Here is a 6,708-nt window from a genome sequence, read left to right on the forward strand (position 1 = left end):
TGTCTCGGTTAGGTCTGGGATTTGCCCTCATCTGGCACGTACTTTCGCGTTTTTCGCATACTTGTTGGCCAGATCCTGGGCTTTTTCTTGTTTGGATCACGTAGTAATGTGGTTCCACACCGAAACAGTCAATAAAAGCTGGTTCCGATTAATAGTTTAGAGGATAACGCCGGTTATGTCTGGGTTAGGTCTGGAATTCGCCCTCATCTGGCTCGTACTTTCGCATTTTTCGCATTGTTGTTGGCCAGAACCTGGCCTTTTTCAGGTATGGATCACTTAGTAACGCGGTACCACACCGAAGCAGTCAATTAAACCTGGTTCGGATTAATATTTTAGAGGATAACGCCGGTTATGTCTCGGTTAGGTCTGAGATTTGCACTCATCTGGCTCGTGCTTTCGCTTTTTTCGCATAATTGTTGGCCAGATCCTGGCCTTCTTCTGGTTTGGATCTCATAGTAATGAGGTTCCACACCGAAACAGTCAATTAAACTGGTTACGATTAATATTTTAGAGGATAACGCCGGTTATGTCTCGGTTAGGTCTGGGATTTGCCCTCATCTGGCTCGTACTTTCGGGTTTTTCGCATACTTGTTGGCCAGATCCTGGGCTTTTTCTTGTTTGGATCACGTAATAATGTGGTACCACACTGTCAATAAAAGCTGGTTCCCCTTAGTACTTTAAAGGATAACGCCGGTTATGCCTCGGTTAGGTCTGAGATTTGCCCTCATCTGACTCGTACTTTCGCATTTTTCGCTTACTTTTTGGCCTGATCCTGGCCTTTTTCAGGCTTGGACCACGTAGTACCGTTGGTACCACACCGAAACAGTCAATTAAACCTGGTTGCGAATAATATTTTAGATGATAACGCTGGTTATGTCTGGGAAGTTCTGGTATTTGCAATCATCTGGCTCGTACTTTCGCATATTTCGCATACCTGTTGGCCAGATCCTGGCCTTTTTCTGGATTGGATCACGTAGTAACGCGGTACCACACCGAAACAGTCAACTAAACTGGTTGCGATTTATATTTTAGAGGATAACGCCGGTTATGTCTCGGTTAGGTCTGGGATTTGACCTCATCTGGCTCGTACTTTCTCTCTTTTTGCATACTTGTTGACCAGATCCTGGGCTTTTTCTGGTTTGGATCACGTAGTAATGTGGTACCACACTGTCAATAAAAGCTGGTTCCGATTAATAGTTTAGAGGATAACGCCGGTTATGTCTGGGTTAGGTCTGGTATTTGCCCTCATCTGGCTCGTACTTTCGCATTTTTCGCATTGTTGTTGGCCAGAACCTGGCCTTTTTCAGGTATGGATCACTTAGTAACGCGGTACCACACCGAAGCAGTGAATTAAACCTGGTTCGGATTAATATTTTAGAGGATAACGCCGGTTATGTCTCGGTTAGGTCTGGCATTTGCCCTCATCTGGCTCGTACTTTCGCATTTTTCGCATAATTGTTGGCCAGATCCTGCCCTTTTTCTGGTTTGGATCTCATAGTAATGAGGTTCCACACCGAAACAGTCAATTAAACTGGTTGCGATTAATATTTTAGCGGATAACGCCGGTTATGTCTCGGTTAGGTCTGGGATTTGCCCTCATCTGGCTCGTACTTTCGCGTTTTTCGCATACTTGTTGGCCAGATCCTGGGCTTTTTCTTGTTTGGATCACGTAATAATGTGGTACCACACTGTCAATAAAAGCTGGTTCCCCTTAGTACTTTAGAGGATAACGCCGGTTATCCCTCGGTTAGGTCTGAGATTTGCCCTCATCTGGCTCGTACTTTCGCATTTTTCGCTTACTTTTTGGCCTGATCCTGGCCTTTTTCTGGCTTGGACCACGTAGTACCGTTGGTACCACACCGAAACAGTCAATTAAACCTGGTTGCGATTACTATTTTGGAGGATAAGGTCGGTTATGTCTGGGTTTGGTCTGGTATTTGCAATCATCTGGCTCATACTCTCGCGTTTTTCGTATACTTGTTGGCCAGATCCTGGGTTTTTTCTGGTTTGGATCTCGTAGTAATGTGGTACCACACCGAAACAGTCAATTAAACCTGGTTGCGATTAATATTTTAGAGGATAACGCCGGTTATGTCTCGGTTAGGTCTGGGATTTGCCCTCATCTGCCTCTTACAATCGCACTTTTCGCATACTTGTTGGCCAGATCCTGGGCTTTTTCTTGTTTGGATCACGTAGTAATGTGGTACCACACTGTCAATAAAAGCTGGTTCCGCTTAGTATTTTAGAGGATAACGCTGGTTATGCCTGGGTTAGTTCTTGTATTTGCAATCATCTGGCTCATACACCCGCGTTTTTCGCATACTTGTTGGCCAGATCCTGGGCTTTTTCTGGTTTGGATCCCGTAGTAATGAGGTACCACACCGAAGCAGTCAATTAATCCTGGTTGCGATTACTATTTTGGAGGATAACGTCGGTTATGTCTGGGTTTGGTCTGGTATTTGCAATCATCTGGCTCATACTTTCGCGTTTTTCGCATACTTGTTGGCCAGATCCTGGGTTTTTTCTGTTTTGGATCCCGTAGTAATGAGGCACCACACCGAAACAGTCAATTAAACCTGGTTGCGATTACTATTTTGGAGGATTACGTCTGTTATGACTGGGTTTGGTCTGGTATTTGCCCTCATCTGGCTCGTACTTTCGCGTTTTTCGCATTGTTGTTGGCCAGATCCTGGCCTTTTTCTGGTTTGGATCTCATAGTAATGAGGTTCCACACCGAAACAGTCAATTAAACTGGTTGCGCATAATATTTTAGAGGATAGCGCCGGTTATGTCTCGGTTAGGTCTGGGATTTGCCCTCATCTGGCTCGTACTTTCGCGTATTTCGCATACTTGTTGGCCAGATCCTGGGCTTTTTCTTGTTTGGATCACGTAGTAATGTGGTTCCACACCGAAACAGTCAATAAAAGCTGGTTCCGATTAATAGTTTAGAGGATAACGCCGGTTATGTCTGGGAAGTTCTGGTATTTGCAATCATCTGGCTCGTACTTTCGCATATTTCGCATACCTGTTGGCCAGATCCTGGCCTTTTTCTGGATTGGATCACGTAGTAACGCGGTACCACACCGAAACAGTCAACTAAACTGGTTGCGATTTATATTTTAGAGGATAACGCCGGTTATGTCTCGGTTAGGTCTGGGATTTGACCTCATCTGGCTCGTACTTTCACTCTTTTTGCATACTTGTTGACCAGATCCTGGGCTTTTTCTGGTTTGGATCACGTAGTAATGTGGTACCACACTGTCAATAAAAGCTGGTTCCGATTAATAGTTTAGAGGATAACGCCGGTTATGTCTGGGTTAGGTCTGGTATTTGCCCTCATCTGGCTCGTACTTTCGCATTTTTCGCATTGTTGTTGGCCAGAACCTGGCCTTTTTCAGGTATGGATCACTTAGTAACGCGGTACCACACCGAAGCAGTGAATTAAACCTGGTTCGGATTAATATTTTAGAGGATAACGCCGGTTATGTCTCGGTTAGGTCTGGGATTTGCCCTCATCTGGCTCGTACTTTCGCATTTTTCGCATAATTGTTGGCCAGATCCTGCCCTTTTTCTGGTTTGGATCTCATAGTAATGAGGTTCCACACCGAAACAGTCAATTAAACTGGTTGCGATTAATATTTTAGCGGATAACGCCGGTTATGTCTCGGTTAGGTCTGGGATTTGCCCTCATCTGGCTCGTACTTTCGCGTTTTTCGCATACTTGTTGGCCAGATCCTGGGCTTTTTCTTGTTTGGATCACGTAATAATGTGGTACCACACTGTCAATAAAAGCTGGTTCCCCTTAGTACTTTAGAGGATAACGCCGGTTATCCCTCGGTTAGGTCTGAGATTTGCCCTCATCTGGCTCGTACTTTCGCATTTTTCGCTTACTTTTTGGCCTGATCCTGGCCTTTTTCTGGCTTGGACCACGTAGTACCGTTGGTACCACACCGAAACAGTCAATTAAACCTGGTTGCGATTACTATTTTGGAGGATAAGGTCGGTTATGTCTGGGTTTGGTCTGGTATTTGCAATCATCTGGTTCATACTCTCGCGTTTTTCGTATACTTGTTGGCCAGATCCTGGGTTTTTTCTGGTTTGGATCTCGTAGTAATGTGGTACCACACCGAAACAGTCAATTAAACCTGGTTGCGATTAATATTTTAGAGGATCACGCCGGTTATGTCTCGGTTAGGTCTGGGATTTGCCCTCATCTGCCTCTTACAATCGCACTTTTCGCATACTTGTTGGCCAGATCCTGGGCTTTTTCTTGTTTGGATCACGTAGGAATGTGGTACCACACTGTCAATAAAAGCTGGTTCCGCTTAGTATTTTAGAGGATAACGCTGGTTATGCCTGGGTTAGTTCTTGTATTTGCAATCATCTGGCTCATACACCCGCGTTTTTCGCATACTTGTTGGCCAGATCCTGGGCTTTTTCTGGTTTGGATCCCGTAGTAATGAGGTACCACACCGAAGCAGTCAATTAATCCTGGTTGCGATTACTATTTTGGAGGATAACGTCGGTTATGTCTGGGTTTGGTCTGGTATTTGCAATCATCTGGCTCATACTTTCGCGTTTTTCGCATACTTGTTGGCCAGATCCTGGGTTTTTTCTGTTTTGGATCCCGTAGTAATGAGGCACCACACCGAAACAGTCAATTAAACCTGGTTGCGATTACTATTTTGGAGGATTACGTCTGTTATGACTGGGTTTGGTCTGGTATTTGCCCTCATCTGGCTCGTACTTTCGCGTTTTTCGCATTGTTGTTGGCCAGATCCTGGCCTTTTTCTGGTTTGGATCTCATAGTAATGAGGTTCCACACCGAAACAGTCAATTAAACTGGTTGCGAATAATATTTTAGAGGATAGCGCCGGTTATGTCTCGGTTAGGTCTGGGATTTGCCCTCATCTGGCTCGTACTTTCGCGTATTTCGCATACTTGTTGGCCAGATCCTGGGCTTTTTCTTGTTTGGATCACGTAGTAATGTGGTTCCACACCGAAACAGTCAATAAAAGCTGGTTCCGATTAATAGTTTAGAGGATAACGCCGGTTATGTCTGGGTTAGGTCTGGTGTTTGCCCTCATCTGGCTCGTACTTTCGCATTTTTCGCATTGTTGTTGGCCAGAACCTGGCCTTTTTCAGGTATGGATCACTTAGTAACGCAGTACCACACCGAAGCAGTCAATTAAACCTGGTTCGGATTAATATTTTAGAGGATAACGCCGGTTATGTCTCGGTTAGGTCTGGGATTTGCACTCATCTGGCTCGTACTTTCGCTTTTTCGCATAATTGTTGGCCAGATCCTGGCCTTCTTCTGGTTTGGATCTCATAGTAATGAGGTTCAACACCGAAACAGTCAATTAAACTGGTTACGATCAATATTTTAGAGGATAACGCCGGTTATGTCTCGGTTAGGTCTGGGATTTGCCCTCATCTGGCTCGTACTTTCGGGTTTTTCGCATACTTGTTGGCCAGATCCTGGGCTTTTTCTTGTTTGGATCACGTAATAATGTGGTACCACACTGTCAATAAAAGCTGGTTCCCCTTAGTACTTTAAAGGATAACGCCGGTTATGCCTCGGTTAGGTCTGAGATTTGCCCTCATCTGGCTCGTACTTTCGCATTTTTCGCTTACTTTTTGGCCTGATCCTGGCCTTTTTCTGGCTTGGACCACGTAGTACCGTTGGTACCACACCGAAACAGTCAATTAAACCTGGTTGCGAATAATATTTTAGAGGATAACGCTGGTTATGTCTGGGAAGTTCTGGTATTTGCAATCATCTGGCTCGTACTTTCGCATATTTCGCATACTTGTTGGCCAGATCCAGGCCTTTTTCTGGTTTGGATCACGTAGTAATGTGGTACCACACTGAAACAGTCAATAGAAGCTGGTTCCGATTAGTATTTTAGAGGATAACGCTGGTTATGTCTGGGTCAGTTCTTGTATTTGCAATCATCTCGCTCATACATTCGCCTTTTTCGCATACTTGTTGGCCAGATCCTGGGCTTTTTCTGGTTTGGATCACGTAGTATTGTGGTACCACACCGAAACAGTCAATTAAACCTGGTTGCGGTTAATATTTTAGAGGATAACGCCGGTTATGTCTAGGTTAGGTCTGGGATTTGCCCTCATCTACCTCGTACTTTCGCACTTTTCGCATACTTGTTGGCCAGATCCTGGGCTTTTTCTTGTTTGGATCACGTAGTAATGTGGTACCACACTGTCCATAATAGCTGGTTGCGCTTAGTACTTTAGAGGATAAAGCTGGTTATGCCTGGGTTAGTTCTGGTATTTGCAATCATCTGGCTCATACTTTCGCGTTTTTCGCATACTTGTTGGCCAGATCCTGGGTTTTTTCTGGTTTGGATCCCGTCGCAATGTGGTTCCACACCGAAACAGTCAATTAAACCTGGTTGCGATTAATATTTTAGAGGATAATGCCGGTTATGTCTAGTTTAGGTCTGGTATTTGTCCTCATCTCGCTCGTACTTCCGCATTTTTCGCTTACTTGTTGGCCTGATCCTGGCCTTTTTCTGGCTTGGACCACGTAGTACCGTTGGTACCACACCGAAACAGTCAGTTAAACCTGGTTGCGAATAATATTTTAGAGGATAACGCTGGTTATGTCTGGGAAGTTCTGGTATTTGCAATCATCTGGCTCATACTTTCGCGTTTTTCGCATACTTGTTGGCCAGATCCTGGGCT

This window comes from Colletes latitarsis, unplaced genomic scaffold (assembly GCF_051014445.1).
Source record: "Colletes latitarsis isolate SP2378_abdomen unplaced genomic scaffold, iyColLati1 scaffold0018, whole genome shotgun sequence".
In the NCBI taxonomy this organism is placed as follows: Eukaryota; Metazoa; Arthropoda; class Insecta; order Hymenoptera; family Colletidae; genus Colletes; species Colletes latitarsis.